This window comes from Pristiophorus japonicus, unplaced genomic scaffold (assembly GCF_044704955.1).
Source record: "Pristiophorus japonicus isolate sPriJap1 unplaced genomic scaffold, sPriJap1.hap1 HAP1_SCAFFOLD_2959, whole genome shotgun sequence".
Classification (NCBI taxonomy): Eukaryota; Metazoa; Chordata; class Chondrichthyes; family Pristiophoridae; genus Pristiophorus; species Pristiophorus japonicus.
The window spans coordinates 326-19,842 of record NW_027252734.1 but is presented as its reverse complement, the minus strand read 5'-3'; the positions used below and the strand labels follow the sequence as shown (position 1 = coordinate 19,842).

General features: G+C 48.6%; 1 long non-coding RNA gene across 1 annotated transcript; it reads left to right on the top strand.

The window, feature by feature from the left end:
- Nucleotides 1-7,803: 7,803 nt before the first annotated feature.
- On the top strand, nucleotides 7,804-18,996 carry LOC139248810 (uncharacterized). The gene is made up of 2 exons (XR_011591100.1): nucleotides 7,804-7,852; nucleotides 16,878-18,996. It is a non-coding gene; the product is annotated as an uncharacterized lncRNA (long non-coding RNA).
- Nucleotides 18,997-19,517: the final 521 nt, after the last annotated feature.

Sequence of the window (19,517 nt, the reverse complement as noted above, 5' to 3'; positions counted from 1 at the left end):
TGATAGGTTTACCTGTGTTGAGCTGGAGAAGTTGTGAGCTCGTCCCTGATTTCATTTTCTTAGAAATTCAGAGGCAATAATCGGACTCTGAATACTGGCTCCCCACCCCTGCGAGTCAGTCCAAGGTTAGGCCCAGTGTGGGAATCTATTCCGATTTTCTAGTAACTTAGGAATTTGGGCAGACTCCAAATTGATTGGAGGTGGAGACCCCTTAGCTTTCGGATCGATGGGCCCTTGCTTGGAACGTGTTTCATACCATTGAAGGAGGTTGCTGTGTTTTATTTTATTCATTCTCGGGATGTGTGTGTCACTGGCAAAGCCAGCATTTATTGCTCATCCCTAGTTGCCCTTGTGAAGGTGGTGGTGAGCTGCAGCCTTGCACTGCTGCAGTCCATGTGGTGAAGGTGCTCCCACAGTGCTGTTATGTCAGGAGTTCCAGGATTCTGTCCCTGCAATGAAGGAACAGTGATACATTTCCAAGTCAGAATGGTGTGCATCTTGGAGATGATGGTGTTCCCATGTACCTGCTGCCCTTGTCCTTCTCGGTGTTGGAGGACTCGGGTTCAGGAGGTGCTGTTGAAGAAGCCTTGGCGAATTGCTGCAATGCATCTTGTAGATAGTACACACTGCAGACACTGTTGGTGGATGGAGTGGATGCTTAAGATGATGGAGGGGGTGCCGATCAAGAGGGCTGCTTTGTCCTGGATAGTATCGAGCTTCTTGTTGGAGCTGCACCCATTCAGACAAGTGAAGAGCATTCCATCACACTTCTGACGTGCCTTGTAGAGAGTCACTGGGGAGTCAGGAGGTGAGCCGCTTGCCACAGAATATCCAGCCTCTGATATGCTCTCGTAGCCATGGCATTTATGTGGTTGGTCCAGTTGAGTTTCTGATCAATTGTGACCCTCAAGATGTTGATGGTGGGGAAGTGTTGATAGCAATGCCATTGGATGTCAAAGGGAAGTGGTTAGACTCTCTCCTGTTGGAGATGGTCATTACCTGGCACTTGTGCATCTGAAACTGAGTTATAAGCACAGTACCTGTGATGCTGAGTCACGCCCACACTGTGCTAAGCAGACTGCAGGGGTGCTCCCTCCCTCCCTGTGCCTGATGTTGATAACTGCAGCTTCCTGTGGAAATGTTTCCTTTCTTCCTGAACTCTTTTCTGCAGGTTGAGCTGTAATGTTTGCAGAACCTTAATCTGCCGAGACATTTGACCCATTTATGTGAGACCAGTCAAAGCAGAGCATTGTCGCTGGTTGCGATTTATTTTACGGTCAACAATCTGCTAGAGAAAATTTGTCTAAATGTGTGCTGACTGCACTCTAACTGTGCCTCTCTGTGTCTTGCCTCAGCTGCTATTTAGTACAGTGACTGCTTCATTGGACTGGGTGTCCTGTCTGGCACACCAGCTACTTGAGAAACTGGGGGAACTGGTTCCATTTGTGAACTATAAATTCATTTTAAGCTCTCCCAATTTCTCGCTATGAACTGAGCCATGTTGAGCAAGAAGGTCCCAGGTCTGTTTGCTTCTGTCTGCTGCGTTAGCTGATGGCAGTCGAGTGCTAGAATTGGCCTCGGCAGCTCTGCGTTAGGGAAGGAAGAAATCACCCAGGGTTCCTGCTCCTGACCACTGCATGGCTCTGGTGAGGACATGATCGAACCCAAGTATCCAACTAACGGGACTGATATCTGAAGAATGGCCACTTCCATGAGCTACTGGAAGTATGTTTGAAGTTCATGGAACTGGATCCCAGCAAGGGAATTGTTTAGATTGCGTTGTTGAATGACTCAGTGAACTGTGGCCCGAGATTTGCAAACTGTTACTGTTTATTGGCTTGGAGAGTTTCTAAATGAGAGGGAATGTTTCTCGGGAAGCGAGTTACGTATTCAGGATTCTGCTGTGCTGCTTGTTAATGAGCTGTCGTCCAAACATCACTCCCACCCCCCCCCCCCCCGTGTACTGCAGGAATTCACTGAACTTTCAAACTGTTGCATACACGGCCAGTTACCATTGGGAGCATTCAATGTAGTGTTATCCTGGTGATTCCAGACAGACGCTGCCCAGAATGACCACAATTGATGGCATCTTGTGTCGTGCAATACCAAGCAAACGGCCATTCATTTTGTGTGTGTTGACAGCATATTCCTCCATTGAGAATATCTCATTGCAGCCAGGTTAAAGTAAGAGAGCAGAGAGGGTGAGGCAGGGGGAGGTGCTATTATCTCTATAAATCAGCAGAGCCTAGTCTCCAGTCGTCTTGGATCCCCTTGCCACTGGACCAAGACCTTGCTTTGTCAAGCCCGTGTGGTAGCTGGTGTGCAACGGCCACCACACATTAAAATAACACACACAGGCATCTTTCGCACTTTAGGATGACGTTCGGGACCTGCAACGTCAGGATCCTTATGGACAACCCTAACAGCAACAGACCGGAACACCGCTCCGCTGTCATTGCCCGGGAACTCGGGCGCTTCAACATTGACATCTAAGCAAGACCCGGCGGGCAGGGGAAGGCCAGCTCAAAGAACAAGGTGATGGCTACACCTTCTTCTGGAAAGACAAACCAGAAGTAGAATGGCGCCTCCATGGGGTTGGCTTCACCGTAAAAAAAATGAGCTCGTGGGCCGTCTCAGTGACTCCCCCTGCAGGATAAACGAATGCCTCATGACTCTTCGGCTCACCCTAGCCCGGAACCAGTGTGCTACGGTCTTCAGCGCATACGCCCTAACACTGGAAGCTACAGATGAGACCAAAGAGGAATTCTACTCCATCCTCGAACAATCCCTGATCTGAGTCCCAACGAGTGACAAGCTAATCCTCTTTGGCGACTTCACCGCCATAGTCGGAAAGGACATTTAACCTCTGGGGAGGTGTGATTGGCAGAGAAGGGGTAGGGAAAGCCAACTCCAATGGCAACCACCTCCTGACGAAATGCTTAGAACACAGCCTCGTCATAGCTAATACCCTGTTCCGTCAGAAGGACAAATATAAAGCTTCATGGCAACACCCTCGCTCCAAGCACTGGCATCTGCTAGACTACGTCATCGTCCGAGCGAGGGACCGCAAAGACGTGCACATCGCCTGCGTCATGACAGACGACTGCTGGACGGACCACCGTCTAATTAGTTCTGTCATCACCATCAACATTGCCCCAAAACAGCGATGACAACAGAAACAATGCCGCAGCAAAATCATGCCGGTGCACTCAAAGATCCTGCTAAGAAAGCCCTATTCAGCTAGCACCTCGCTACCAACCTGACTGCTCCCAATGACCCAGAGATGCAGAGTGTCCACAGTGCCTAGTCAACCCTCAAGGCTTCCATAATCAGCACCTGTCAAGAGATGTTCAGTCACTCGGCCAGGAAACACCAAGAACGAGAACGACCAGGAGATCCAGGAGCTAATGTGCCACAAGTGCAAGGCATTCTTGGACTGGAAGCAGCAACACAACTTGAGGGCAAGAAAGCAGCTCTACAGACGTCTGAAGGCTGAGATCCAACAGAAAACCCATGACCTAAAGAACAGATAGTGGGTGGAGAAAGCTCACGAAATCCAGCAGCTAGCCGACAACCACGATGTGCGAGGATTCTTTAGCACACTCGAGATGACCTACAGCCCAAGCACCCAAGGCCCTATCCCACTACTGGCCAAGAACGGAGAGGTGCTCATCAAGGACAGAGAGGCAGTCAGTGCCCGCTGGAAGGAGCACTTCGAGGATCTCCTCAATCGAGACTCTGTCTTTGACGTGAGTGTCCTCGACTCCATCCCACAGCATGCCACCCGCCACCATCTCCGCACAATCCCAGTCCTGCGCGAGGTTGAAAAGGCCATCCGACAACTGAAGAACAAGAAGTCATCAGCAGCAGATGGAATCCCCGCCGAAGCACTAAAACATGGTGGAGAAGCACTACTGGTGCGGATCCATGACTTCATCTCTCTTATCTGGAAGAAGGAGATCATGCCAGGAGATCTCGGATGCTGTAATCGTGACTAACTTCAAGAAACGTGAAAAGTCCGACTGCAGTAACTGCAGAGGATCTCCCTGCTGTTGACCATCAGGAAAATCATCGCAAGAATCCTCCTGAATCGCTGCATTCCTGTGGCTGAAGAACTCCTTCCAGGGTCGCAATGCGGATTCCGCCCACTAACGGGCACAATGGACATGATCTTCACCGCGCGGCAGATACAAGAGAAATGCAGGGAACAGCACCAACATGGCCGCCATCGACCTCGCAAAGCCTTCAACACTGTCAACCGTGAAGGGTTATGGAGCATTCTCCTCAGATTCGGCTGCCCTCGAAGGTTTGTCACCATTCTCCGCCTGCTCCGCGATGACATGCAAGCATTGATCCTGAGCAACGGATCCACCACAGACCCATTCCACATTCGGACCGGGGTCAAGCAAGGCTGTGTCATCACACCAACGCTCTTCTCGATCTTCCTTGCTGCAATGCTCCATTTCACCCTCGGCAAGCTCCCTGCTGGTGTAGAGCTAAATTACAGGACAAACGGGAATCTGTTCAACCTCTGCCGCCTCCAGGCCAGATCTAAGGTCGCCCCATCCTCCATCATCAAACTACAGTACGCAGACGACACCTGCGTCTGCGCATACTCTGAGGCCGAACTCCAAGCCATCGTCAACACCTTCACTGAGGCACAAGAGAACACGGGCCTTACACTAAACATCCATTAGACAAAGGTCCTCTACCAACCTATCCCCATCACACAACACTGCCCCCCTGTTATCAACATTCATGAAGAGGCTTTGGACAACATGGATCATTTTCCATACCTTGGGAGCCAACTGTCAACAAGGGCAGACATCAACGACTAGGTCCAACACCGCCTTCATTGTGCCAGTGCAGCCTTCGGTGGCCTGAGGAAGAGAGTGTTTGAAGACCAGGACATCAAACCTGGCACCAAGCTCATGGTCCGCAGAGCAGTGTTGATATCCGCCCTCCTATATGGCTGAGACATGGACTATGTACAGTAGGCACCTTAAAACACTGGAGATGTACCACTAATGCTGCCTCTGCAAGATCCTGCAAATCCATTGGCAGGATAGGCGCACCAACATCAGTGTCTTTGTTCAGGCCAATATCCCCAGCATCGAAGCACCGACCACGTTCGATCAGCTCTGCTGGACAGACCACATTGCCCGCATGCCTGACACGAGACTCCAAAAATAAGCGCTCTGCTCAGAGCTCCGACACAGCAAGGTGGGCAGAGGAAATGCTTCAAGGACACCCTCAAAGCCTCCTTGAAAAAATGTAACATCCCCACCGACACCTGGGACTCCCTGGCCCAAGACCACCCAAAGTGGTCCGGGAAGGCGCTGAACACCTCGAGTCTCTTCGCTGAGAGCAAGCTGAAGCCAAGGGTCCACAACGGAAGGAGCGTGTGACAACTCGGGCTCCCCACCCACCTGTTCCTTCAACCACCATTTGCCCCTCCTGTGACAGAGACTGTAGGTCCCACATTGGACTCTTCAGTCACCTGAGAACTAATTTCTAATGTGGAAGCAAGTCATCCTCGACTCCGAGGGACTGCCTATGATGATAAAATCACTGGTTAAGCACTGATTTCTGTGCGATGTGTGTTGGGAAGAAGTGCTTTAGATGGAAGAATCCTGCTGACCCAACCTAATTCTTAACAAAGCTAGGCTCACTGAACCTGCCCACATGACCGTCATTCAATCCCAGTGGAGCTGCCACTAACTCTCGTCAAGGTGCGCTAAATACAGCTTTATTTCTTCTGTTTTCCTTCCAGCTTTTCTTCTCCCCAAAGGTCCTGTAAAATAGCGTGTGCACACATCCTGGCCTTGGGCGGCCATGTGCAATCTGACGTCACCTAGCTGCTCATTTCAACACTTGAATATCCTGCTGCTCTGCCCATGTCCTTGAGCACAGCTGTGGAAATCCTCACCTATTCGCAGGGGTAACTAATATGGGGTAGCTAGAAACACCCAGCACACAGAAACAATCTCCTTCCTTGGTGTTTCTGCCTGCACTATGACCCAATGTCATGTTCCTGCCCAACACCATCCCACCCATCTCTCTCTCTCCATTGCTACTTCTATACAACCCAGCCCTCCTGTATGGCTCAGAAACATGGACTATGTACAACAGACACCTCAAGTCGCTGGAGAAATACCACCCTAAGTGGAGGAAGTGCATTCGGGAGGGCGCTGAGCACCTCGAGTCTTATTGCCGAGAGCATGCAGAAATCAAGCGCAGGCAGCAGAAAGAGCGTGCGGCAAATCAGTCCCACCCACCCCTTCCCTCAACGACTATCTGTCCCACCTGTGACAGGGACTGTGGCTCTCGTATTGGACTGTACAGCCACCTAAGAACACATGTTAAGAGTGGAAGCAAGTCTTCCTTGATTCCGAGGGACTGCCTATGATGATGATGACAACACAGTGGTCCCTACCCCGCTCCCCCTCCCTGTCAACATCACCCAAAAGATTCACCAGCAACTATAATCTCTGCAAATATACTCCACAAATGATATGAAAATATTGACTTTCTTCCCATAACCGGGTGAATCTTGTGATTGCAGAGTGTGTTGGTCAAGAATTGGGGCTGAAATGAGAGTGGTATTACAGAATTTAACTTTCTATAAAACTTGCATCTATATAAATACCATTTAACTTAATTCCATTGTTACTAAAACCCTACATTCACACAGTTCCCAACAACACCCAGAGCTGTAATTGCAAATCGTGGCCTGATCTGTGAGCATCACCATGGGAGATTCACCAGCTAGAACTCCGAGGTCTGAACCTACCTACAATGCTTGGGGACATAAGTAAACTCTTCCAGGGTCTACACATCTCACTCCGAAATCCCCGCTGCTACTCTCCAGGGGCCCTCCACTCCAAGCCAGCTCACAGCCCCACTCAGTGTTCAGAGTAACTCAGCGGAGACCAGGGATTGAAGCAGGGGTTTTCTGATATTTGTGTCCCAGTGCTAGATCACATAGTGCATTTTTACCCACTGAGATTTCAGGCAGCTTTAGTCAAAGTTTAATTTCTTGTTCAAATGACACGGATAATGTTGGAACATACTGCACTTGCAGTGTGCACCAGCCCAAGAGGAGGTACCTACATGGAGTAACCAGCTAGCCCTTTTCAGTGGTATTCCTTGTGATGAGAGTCTGTGATCACTATGTCCATTGTCTTCAATCCCTAGTGTCTGTCCATTCTCTGCTGTTTTTACTGTGGGCTACAGTCAGAGGCTGACTCATTACAGCCATGAAAAACCCAACCCAGTTCTATACTGGCTGAGTGAGTCTTGCATGTGGGTATTGTACGGTTGATGGAATCCCGCATGTAGGTACTGTATGCCTGAGGGTGTCACGCGTGTAGATTTTGTATAGAAAGCTCCTCCTCAGGACAGTGTAACGATCCAATGGGTGATTGTGTTCAAATCCAAGAAAGCCAAATGCTGGAAACGCAGCTGGCAGCAACTGAACCAACAGTCAAAGTTTGTGGGGGGGGGTGAAAGGGAGGGATTGTGACGGGGGCGGGGGGAAAGAGAGGGGTTAGGGAGAGGGGTGGGGAAAGGGGAGCCCCTCAATCTTGGAAAGGGGAAGAGAGAGGGGTTGGGCAGAGGGGTTCGGGGAAGCCCCCAATCCTGGAGAGGGCCATTCATTCCAGTCTGATATGGATTCCCTGGTGCTAGAGCTATTGGGTGAGAGAGAGTTGGAGACACAGCAGTCGTTGGTCTCTGTGTAATGTTGAGTGTTTGTTCCCTAGGAGGATACTTGTGAGGATTTTGCGGTTTCATGCACGGCCTGATGGGATGTAAGAGGTTTCAGAGTGAGGCTGGAGCTGACAGTCAGCTGGTAAGCGTGCTCACACTCTCAGTCACACTCCCCCTCATATTCTTCATTTTCATCGCCTATGGCCACTGCATGCAGAAGATGCACAACAGCCAGTAACTAGCTGCTCTCATTAACCTGATTACTCTTTGTTACTATCCAGCCTTTTAACATCCCAGATCCTCGTGTGTCTGGTGTGTTGTGTAAATGTTTTACATGTGTCCTGACCAATGTTCCTGTTAATTTATTTGGGGGGGGGCGTTGGGGAGGTGCGCGGCCCATTCAGAATACTGCGCATGCACTGTTTTTCCCAATGAAAAGCCGATGAGAAGACTCCACGGGAGGAGCTTAAAGGGAACATTGATCCTGACGGGAAATCTCAGCTCTGGACCCGAGGGTGAAATTATATTGAGTTTTGGCTTGCCATTGGCACAGAAAGCTGGCCGATGTTCATTTGAAAGTTGCAGCTCTCTGTAGAGAATCGTTTTCGCAGGTAATGGTACAGACACTGAATTAAACTGGGCTTCTAGACTGGACTAATTATGGAGAGCCAGTTAAGGGTAAATTGTGGTTATCGTGGGACAATGAGTGGTTAAGGTTTGGAATGTACTTCCTGATAGAGTGGTAGATACAGATTCAATAGTTGCCTTCTAAAAGGAATTGGTTAAATACTTTAAAAGAGAAATAATTGCAGGGATTATGGAGCGGTGGAGTGGAACTAACTGGATTGCTCTTTGAAAGAGCGGGTGCAGACTCGATGGGCCAAATGGCCGCCTTCTGTGCTGTACTATTCTATGATCTGTGATCATAATATGACCACTCCACAAATGATGACGCTGGTCCTAGATCCTAGGAAAGTGTTCCTTTCATTCACCTCCAGGTACTGTTCCCAGCATCTCTCTAGTTACTGTTTTCTAATCTCTTGATTTAAATTAAATAAAATGTCTGTATAGCTGACCCTAACTGACATTTTATAAATGGCCTCAGAATCCCTGGGCTGAAGAGGGGGGAAAATATAAATTGGGGCTCCTGACCCAGCGACCCCTATTGGAAAGTCAATTGGGCTGTGATGCCCCTGATAGTTGAATATCGCACATTTTGAATGGCCAGTGGTGCGAGGTGACTGAGTATAATTGGCACAGGTGGAATCTGCATTACAGTGAGTGTCGGTGCTTTAAGGAGAGGGAAGAAACTTGGAGGATGTAAACAAAACAAAGAGCAAAAAGACTTTAAAATTACTGATTAGGTTTTGGTGAATGGCTAAGTTACAATGTTAACATTCAATTATACTCTGTGTACATAGAAAGTGAAATGTTCTTTTCAAAGAATGTGGACCTAACTGTGGTACTACTGACTGCAGAAGTAGCTCATTTTCCAACTGTCTGTGCCTGTAACTAGCACATTGTCCTCCCGGCTTCCAGTAAATAGTGCGCTGTCCTACTGGACATGTGTCTGAGTGGTGCACTGTCCTACTGGAAGTGTGTCTATAAATAGTGCATTGTCCTATTGGACGTATCTCTGAGTGGTGCACTGTCCTGTGGGAAGTGTGGTCTGTGAGTGGTGCACTGTCCTGTGGGAAATGCGGTCTGTGAGTGGTGCACTGTCCTGTGGGAAATGTGGTCTGTGAGTGGTGCACTGTCCTGTGGGAAGTGTGGTCTGTGAGTGGTGCACTGTCCTGTGGGAAGGGTGGTCTGTGAGTGGTGCACTGTCCTGTGGGAAATGCGGTCTGTGAGTGGTGCACTGTCCTGTGGGAAATGTGGTCTGTGAGTGGTGCACTGTCCTGTGGGAAGTGTGGTCTGTGAGTGGTGCACTGTCCTGTGGGAAGGGTGGTCTGTGAGTGGTGCACTGTCCTGTGGGAAATGTGGTCTGTGAGTGGTGCACTGTCCTGTGGGAAATGTGGTCTGTGAGTGGTGCACTGTCCTGTGGGAAGGGTGGTCTGTGAGTGGTGCACTGTCCTGTGGGAAATGTGGTCTGTGAGTGGTGCACTGTCCTGTGGGAAGGGTGTCTGTGAGTGGTGCACTGTCCTGTGGGAAGGGTGGTCTGTGAGTGGTGCACTGTCCTGTGGGAAGGGTGGTCTGTGAGTGGTGCACTGTCCTGTGGGAAGGGTGGTCTGTGAGTGGTGCACTGTCCTGTGGGAAGGGTGGTCTGTGAGTGGTGCACTGTCCTGTGGGAAGTGTGGTCTGTGAGTGGTGCACTGTCCTGTGGGAAGGGTGGTCTGTGAGTGGTGCACTGTCCTGTGGGAAGTGTGGTCTGTGAGTGGTGCACTGTCCTGTGGGAAGTGTGGTCTGTGAGAAGTGCACTGTCCTGTGGGAAGGGTGGTCTGTGAGTGGTGCACTGTCCTGTGGGAGTGTGGTCTGTGAGTGGTGCACTGTCCTGTGGGAAGTGTGGTCTGTGAGTGGTGCACTGTCCTATGGGAAGTGTGGTCTGTGAGTGGTACACTGTCCTGTGGGAAGTGTGGTCTGTGAGTGGTGCACTGTCCTGTGGGAAGTGTGGTCTGTGAGTGGTGCACTGTCCTGTGGGAAGGGTGGTCTGTGAGTGGTGCACTGTCCTGTGGGAATGGTGGTCTGTGAGTGGTGCACTGTCCTGTGGGAAGTATGGTCTGTGAGTGGTGCACTGTCCTGTGGGAAGTATGGTCTGTGAGTGGTGCACTGTCCTGTGGGAAGGGTGGTCTGTGAGTGGTTCACTGTCCTGTGGGAAATGTGGTCTGTGAGTGGTGCACTGTCCTGTGGGAAATGTGGTCTGTGAGTGGTGCACTGTCCTGTGGGAAGGGTGGTCTGTGAGTGGTACACTGTCCTATGGGAAGTGTGGTCTGTGAGTGGTGCACTGTCCTGTGGGAAGGGTGGTCTGTGAGTGGTGCACTGTCCTGTGGGAAGGGTGGTCTGTGAGTGGTGCACTGTCCTGTGGGAAATGTGGTCTGTGAGTGGTACACTGTCCTGTGGGAAGGGTGGTCTGTGAGTGGTGCACTGTCCTGTGGGAAATGTGGTCTGTGAGTGGTGCACTGTCCTGTGGGAAGTGTAGTCTGTGAGTGGTGCACTGTCCTGTGGGAAGGGTGGTCTGTGAGTGGTACACTGTCCTGTGGGAAGTGTAGTCTGTGAGTGGTGCACTGTCCTGTGGGAAGGATGGTCTGTGAGTGGTGCACTGTCGTGTGGGAAGGGTGGTCTGTGAGTGGTGCACTGTCCTGTGGGAAATGTGGTCTGTGAGTGGTGCACTGTCCTGTGGGAAGGGTGGTCTGTGAGTGGTGCACTGTCGTGTGGGAAATGTGGTCTGTGAGTGGTGCACTGTCCTGTGGGAAGGGTGGTCTGTGAGTGGTGCACTGTCCTGTGGGAAGGGTGGTCTGTGAGTGGTGCACTGTCGTGTGGGAAGTGTAGTCTGTGAGTGGTGCACTGTCCTGTGGGAAGTGTGGTCTGTGAGTGGTACACTGTCCTGTGGGAAGGGTGGTCTGTGAGTGGTACACTGTCCTGCCGTCTTACACCTGTCCATAGTGCCTTGTTGAACCGATGATGGGATGTATGCGCAAATTCCTACCGGTGACGCATCTGTAAATCGTGTATGATCCAACCCATACTTGTGAAAACAGGCTAAGAATGTGCTGTATCAGTGTTCATGCTGAGGTTGCCCTCGAGTCTGGGAGGCTGCAGATGGGTACCATTCTGAGTACAGGTAGAGCATCCGAAATCCGCAAACCTCAGGGGCGCCTTTCCGATGTCCAGAATCCGGAAAACCTTGCCCAAGGTGCGGCGGAAGGTCGGTGGAGGGGGCGGTGGCGGCAGGTCGGGGGTCAGCGGTTCCGGGTTCGGCGGCAGTTCCAGGTTCGGTTGGCGGGTTGGCAGCGTAGGCAGCGGTTCTGGGGTCGGCGGTTCTGGGTTCAGCAGTGTCGGCTGTGGGTAAAGGGTCGGCTGCAGGTCAGGGGTCGGCAGTTCTGGGTTCAGCTGCGTCGGCTGTAGGTCGGCAGTTCGGCAGCATCGGCTGTGGATCAGGGGTCGGCGGTTCTGGGGTCGGCTGTGGGTCAGGGGTCGGCGGATTGGCAGCGTTGGCTGTGGGTCAGGGGTCGGTGGTTTGGCTGCAGGTCAGGGTTCGGCGGCCAGGAAAAACCTGCGTTGAAGACCTGCAAAAAAAGCAAGTTAAAGTTTTTATTTTAAAATTATTTTTCAGCGATTTAGTAGGTAAGGGTTTTGTGAATTTTAATTTTTTGTTTTTTTGGAATTTTGGGTGTTTTCCCCCTCCCTAGGCCCAACTTGCATCGGTAATCGGTTTTTAAAAAATGTCTGGATTTCTGAACATTTTCCGGATTCCGGACGACCCCGCCATGGATTGGTCTGGTGTCCAGATTCCGGATGCTCAACCTATATACTTCGCATTAATAATGGTTCTGATTTTTCAGTTTCATGCCGGCCTGAATTGTGTTGTCTAAAATCCCAACTAATCATTGAGTAAACACATAAGGCCTGTGCCTGGGATTGCCATCAGCTGCTTTGTGCAGGTTGAGTGTACTGAAGAACCCGGCAGTGGAAATATTTGGCCTGATGTGCAGGACCAGTTCAGGCTCTAACATTTCTACAAAGTTTCCAGCTGCAATATATTGGTAATTTCTGAAACTCCACATGGTGAAGCTGCAAGGCGGTGCCACGTGTGACTGAAGTTTTTATTTCCATCGGTATTTCCCCGCTATTTAAAAACCTGCTCTGCGCTGACCTCTGGCATCATGTAGTATAGGGCCTAATCTGTGGGGGGCAGTGTCGGGTTAAAGACAGACCATTATTAAACCTCTGTGCAGTTAGGTTTCTTGTTTGGACAGTGCAGAGGCTGCCACCTGCAAGTTGAACATTTAAAACTTGACCTTGGCAGGGTGCTCTCCTGGGCAGCAGGACCGAGGGCCCAGCCAGCCAGTAATCACCGGGTATGGCCTGGAAGAGGCCTCAGAGCCAGTTGCAGGTACAGGGGAGGCTGCTAGCAAGCCCATCTCATACTAGTATCTGCAATCCTGACGCGCTACAGTTTATATTTAACTTCAGCTCCTGGTTTCTGTATCCAGGACATTGTCTGTAGCCCTCAGACCGGCCTCCGGCGGCCTTTTGAAACTGAAGAGTTGGAAATCCTTACATGGAATTACATAGTATTTATAGCACACAAACAGGCCATTTGGCCCAACTGCTTTATGCCGGTATTTATGCTCCACACAAACCTCCCCCATCGCCTCTTCATCTCACCCCATCAACATAACTTTCTATTCCTTTCTCCCTTATAGGTTTATCAGGCTTCCCCTTGAATGCATCTATACTATTCGCCTCAACTACTCCTTATGGTAGTGAGTTCCACATTCTAACCACTCTCTGGGTAAAGACGTTTCCCCTGAATTCCCTATTGGATTTATTAGTGACCATCTTATATTTATGGTCCTTAGTTTTGGTCTCCCCCACAAGTGGAAACATCTTCTCTACAGCAACCCATCAAAACCCTTCATCATTTTAAAGCCCTCCCTCAGGTCAGCCCTCTAGGGAAAAAAAGAGCCCCAGCATGTTCAGGTCCTGTTTCAGATGGGGTGCCAGAGGGAGGGTGGCTCTATTTAGGGTTGAATGTCACCAGCCCCTTCCCCCGCTCCAGTACCAGCTGCATGGAGGGAAATCCTGACCGAATCAATGCAGTCACTTGACTCCCTCGTACCTGCTGCAAATGAGTATGACCATCGTTGGTGTGGGATGTCCACTGATGGAAAATGTGCTCCTCGCTATCACTCACACTTGTGGGGTCCATCACGAATGATACAAACTTAAACTAATAACACTCATCCTCTGGGAGACACCATTTCAAGCACTGTACAGAACCAATGCCCCTTCACTGTTTAAGCTGCATGGCACACCTTGCAGGTAGAAGTGGCAGCAAAGAATCCGCAAACAAATGCTGAGACACCCAGAATGAGGCATTCCTCACTGACCATATAGTGACACCCTGGATCAGTGTTGGACTGTGTTATATTGAACAAGCAGACTGATAGGATAAGGTTTCTTGGTCTGAGATTGTGGCTCAGTGCCGCTTTGCTAGGTGTAAGTGTGGCTTGGTACATGTGGTGGTAGCCTGAGGTGTTCCACCTCCTAGTGGACAGGCTGTAGCCCCAGCCCTGTGTCTCCACCTGGCTGATCGAGACACGGCAGTGTGGGTGGCTTTACAGACATCTCCAGCTCCTGTCGGGGATTCTGCCCTGTCCTCATTGGTCCAAATCAGAGGGAAATGCTTTTGTAATTAGAGATAATTAGACTGGAAAAACACTTCAGGAAATTCATCCTTTTTTCCCTTCCAGTCTTATCACTTCCTCTGCCCTCTTCCTCCTCTCTGCTCTCCATTGTCTTTCTCCCTCTCCTTTCCCCCATCGTTCCCTCTATCCCCACCATCTCTCTTCTCCTGCTCCTCTCTCAGATATTGACTTTTTCCTCTCTTCTGTCTGCCGATTCTCTCCTTAAGGTGTTGACCTCACTTTTTCCTCCCCCTCATCTCCCCCTCTCCCTCATTTCCTCTTCCTCTGCAGGTCTTGACTCACTCCATCCCCTCTCCTCTCTTCCCCCTCTTCCTCCCTGAAGATGTTTGTTCCTTGCCGGATGATGGTTCACTGGTACCCAACTCAAGTGGCCATTTTGTGTTGTGTCTGAGATCTAATCCTGCTCATTCAGTAGAGATCAGGGATCCCAGCAGATTGTTCCAGTTGGAACCCCACCTTGTCCTATTCAAAGCTGGTCCACGCTGAGGCTCCTTCTCTTCCACTGCCTGCCCTGTACTCTGGGTGGTGTCAGCTCCCTGCGTTACCGTGTTTTGACTCTGCATAAGACCTGACATGGTTGAGCTGAGAGCTGGTAAAACAGGTGGGTGTGAGTAATAAGCTGTCTTTGCTCTAATACTTCAGCGGCAGCTGTCAGAAGCTGTCTCTGTCCAGTGCTGCCAGGGTTGACTGGTTTTAAGAATCGTTTAGTTTCAGTCTTAATCACCTGGGACTCTCTTCTGCATGAGTTCATTCACAAAATGGCATATACTGTGCTATAGAGTTTAGCCTGTGACTGACGGTAACGATGTTTAGCTGCAGTCTCTCTTGCTCTGTGTTGCTGACCGTGTCAGTGTTGTTTGGTGGTGCTCGGCCTCTTACCCTGGATGTGAACGATTGGCTTTTTTTACATCTTTTAATGATTTATTTGTAATAATCTGATTGTAAAACATTTTTTTCCTCTGTCCTTTCTGTGCACATCTCCCTGGGCCACCAGCTCCTGGAGCTGAGTGGCTATTTGGCCCCAGGCCTGTACCAGTGTCAGTAAACCAGCCTCTGTCTTGGGATTCTTGTCCCTCTCACTATGAGGAGGTGACTGATGTCTGAGCCTCACACAACATTGAGGTTGAAATTGGGAGCTGGCTGGAGTTCATCCAATCGCAGGCTCCTCGTCATAAAAAAAAAAATTTTGAAATAAAAAAAAAAAGTCATGACATTCTGACCTGCGACTTTTATCTTGCCTTGCCGTGCAAGACTGTCACTTTCATATCAGCTGGCTGAGTGAGTGTTACTGGACATCAGCTGATATTATGAGCATCGCTATCTGACTGCTCTTTGCTCCACTGTAGTGATGCTGACATTTGATTTAAAGGTCCTGGGATGTTGCTAAGATTTGATAGGAAAAAAGGAACAGGAGGAGGCCATTCAGCCCCTTGAGCCTGTTCCACCATTCAATTAGATCATGTTTGATCTGTATCTTAACCCCATCTTTTATCTTGCCTTAGTTTTGTAACCCTTAATACCCTTTGCCTAACAAAAACCTATCAATCTCAGTTTTGAAAAGATTAGTTGATTCCCAGCCTCAACTGCTTTTTGGGGAGAGAGTTCCAGATTTCCACTATCCTTTGTGTGAATAAATGCTTCTCGACATCACCCCTGAATGGCCAACCTCTATTTTAAGGTTCTGCCCCCTTATTCTGGACTCCCCTGCCAAAGGTTTAACTTGCCCTCTCTTCACAAGTATACTGGGCTCAGCTTGGTGCCACATGCAGATGTTAAATCTGCTGTCCCACTGGCCTCAACGACAGACACCAACCTGAATATTATTCTATCAAATAACCAAAGGATCAGTAGCGTTTAGGTTTCTATGAACTATCACTGAGTCTCAGCGGTTCTGGATCTGTTTAACGTACAACAGTAACACTGCCAGACATGGACTGCACACTCACTTGAGTTTTGTTGTGCTACTAACCCCAGTGCACAGTTTAATCATTAGCAACAGGTCATCAGCCAGTAACCTTACCAAAGGTTGACCTGGACCCACGCACTCCAATAGCAAGGACATGTGACAGAAGTGCCTCTGCTGGAGTGCAATCGGATCTATATCAGGTCATTAGTGCAGACCTTTGAAGATGTAAAAGGTGATTGCAAAGATTGTTCCGAGAACAGGCGATTATGCTTCTCCAGAAGTTTGTATTGGTTATTTTTACCTGTTACTTATAGTTTCTCTTCCTGTTGCTGCTTGCACTCACTCAAGGCGATCCTGAGACAATGGGGTGGGTTACTCTGTATCACGGACTCTTCCCCATCACTGGTTAGCCCGCTCCAAAGTGACTGCTGGAATTGACCTCCTTGGGTCACAGTAGGTCACTCTGGTGCTTTTTCCTCCCCCTAAAGGTGGAGTTTGTCTCCAGCTCCATCTACTGCTGCAGGCGGTGGGGGGGGTGCGAGGGTTAGCTGAGTCACATCCAGGACTGTAAATTAAAGTGATTACGCTAAATTTAAACTATTCTGCTCGTTATTTCAATAGTTTTACTTTAGTGAGCCATTACAAGCATCCACTCATGAAAACTGACACTAAAAATGTTATTAATATTATATATTTAAATAAATTTTGAATTGAGGCCCAGCCCATTGTGAGGTTGAATTCTGTTGATAATCGCATCCTAATCCTGGTGCAGTTTTTGAAACATCTCACATGTAGGAATATTTCTGAATGTTACTAAAGGCTTTCTCTTTTTCTCTTTTTCTCTCCTTTCCAATCCCTTTTTAAACCCTTTGCTCCTTCCTCTGCTCCTGCAGTGTGACCAGGGCACTTGTGTTCAAGGTGTTAAGTTGTTTTTCCAGAGTGCCCCCGCCTCTCTCTTCCAGCCAGGTTTGTGTGTCCTGAATAAAACCGTGCCAGAGAAGGCAGCAGGTGCAGTGGTCTGTTCCGACGTGCCCCCTGGCTACATCAAACCTTCACACTCCCAAGGAAAAGGTACGATACAGCTGAAGTTTCCAGCACCGAGGACGGGCTCTTCCCCCAGTGCATGAGCCGTTCCCGGATCGAACCATCGGACAACTGCAGATCTTGGACATATCTAAACGTGAGCAATCAGAGACCGCATGACCCCGGGCTCTGTTCAAACAGAAAGATATTTCATTATTACTGCTTTGTGTTGGAGAGCGGTGGGAGACACCAGTACCAAAGGTCACGAGCTGCCAACTAATCTGTACCGTTCTTCGACTTGGTGACGGGAATTTCGATAGAAAGGATTTACAAATGTTCTGTAATGCCAGATATTTGGACTGACTAATTCCTTGCTGCAGAACCATAGAAAGACACTAAATATATATGAAAGTGAATGGAGCAGGTAGGCTTTGTGTCATATGTGTTGACTAGATGATAACCTGGGATATTGAAACAGGTGCTGATTGGATTGATAATTGCGACCGTTTTATCGATCCCTCTCATTGGATGAAACGCTACCAATAATGTACTGGTTGGGTGAATAAACTTGTTTGCTGCATCATGATTGGCTGGGAAACCAGTTAATCCATTATTCATACTGATTGGATAGATAAAGCTGCCATATAAACCTATTGAGCACATCTCTCTCGATACAAAGACAGTTATCGCTCCACCCACTGGGTTGAAATGCTTTGTTCTGCATCATTTTAATAAGATATAATCAGTTAGTATCTGCACTATGGAGATTTAAAGGCACTAAATACTGCTGCAATATAAGCACAATATCACAGCGGGGTAAATGGTGCCAAGCTAAAGAGTTTATGTGCGCACCCAGTGTACCACCAATATCATCAGACACCCAACCCTTAGCTGTAACTATCTGTATGCTCACTGCTCACACTGCAGTGTCACTTCAACCTGGATCCACAGCAAATGAAAGGGAGGTTCAGGAAAGGCTGTGTATTTAGTCCACAACACTTGTATTGTGTGTAACTGGCTATGTGCCTAATCAAGGAGTTGTAAAGATTTAATCATTCAGGTCTCTTATGCACCAAAATATAACTGGTTAAGAAGTTGATTAATGTGTTCTTGATCATTCGGTTGACTAGGATTGTAGCACTTATTATCTAAATTGCTTTGCTCAATAATTCCACCATGCTGCACTCGTATATGAAAGGTGTTTGCTCTCAATCAGTGGAGCTCTGGGGAGATCAGTGTCTGTAATTGTACAACACGGCTCATTGCTTCCCAAATGTGTCTGTGTGAGGATGAGGTTGTGGTGTTTAATTGGCACCACATTCTGAACAGACAAATCTTACTCAAAATCTGTACCTTGAAAAGTACCCTCAGGCCCTGGCAGTGATCCCATCAAACTCCTCCTTCACCATCCTTCTTTGAAAACACAACTCACTGTCCGATACTCTGAGGTGGCCCCCGCACTAATACACAATGAAGAGCTATAGGAATTGCCCAGTTGAATAGCCAGCTCATTGTAGAAGCTGCATTCTAGAGGACATTTCAGTGATAATGGGATTATAGTCATATGATTTCAAGTGGCATTACATAAAATCTAAATTACTAAGCAATACAGGTGCTTCTGATTTATATTATGCGTTGCTTCAGTTGATATAAAGTGCCTTGTGCAACTGCTTTGTATATATTCCAAAATGCATCTGTTTACTATAGATTGTTCATAGTCTTCCTGTATTCAATAAATATAGGTACATTTCATGCTTCACATTGCAATGGGTTCTTGTGTGTATGTCAATAATCTCTCCCTGTTGCAGACATTTAGCAGCCTCCTTGATCTCTGTCTCACTAGAATAATGTATGAATGCTTCCTGCTAGTATTGTTCTTGGAATGGTCCCATGTCCTGAGATTTAACACTCGGATCAGAATTGGAGACTGGGTGAATCAGAATATGAATCTATCAGAAACTGAAAGAATAAAAAAAGTTCTGCATTTTTCTCTTTTCGTCTGGTCCTTCTCCTGACTGTTGTGTCCCATGTGAAATAAGTTTCAGATAGTCTCAGCTCTGATTTTAGGGAACACGAGTCCATAGATATTAATACCCTAGAATTGGACAGTTTCATGCAGAACAGAACCGAAGATGGTGGGTGTGGGAAATGGGAAAAATTCACACCTGTGTGCAGGAAGAGGTGCTCTTCTCAGGTTGGGGTTCCATAACCACAAAGGCGACCACTCATTTATTGTGCAGTTGTTGTGTGACCTCACCCAGCAAATCATGATGAATGCCCACTACCCTGGCAGCAGTCATGATGCCTTCATCCTGTGCCAGTCTGGTGTGCCAGCAATCTTCCAGGCACCACGTTAAACTCAAAGGTGGCTGCTCGAAGGCGAGGGCTATCCGCTCTGCACTTGGCTGATGACTCCTCTCAACAGCCCCACCACTTGTGGCCAGTACTTATGTAATGATCGCCATGCTGCCACCAGGAATGTCATCGAGCAGATCATTGGGCTGCTGAAG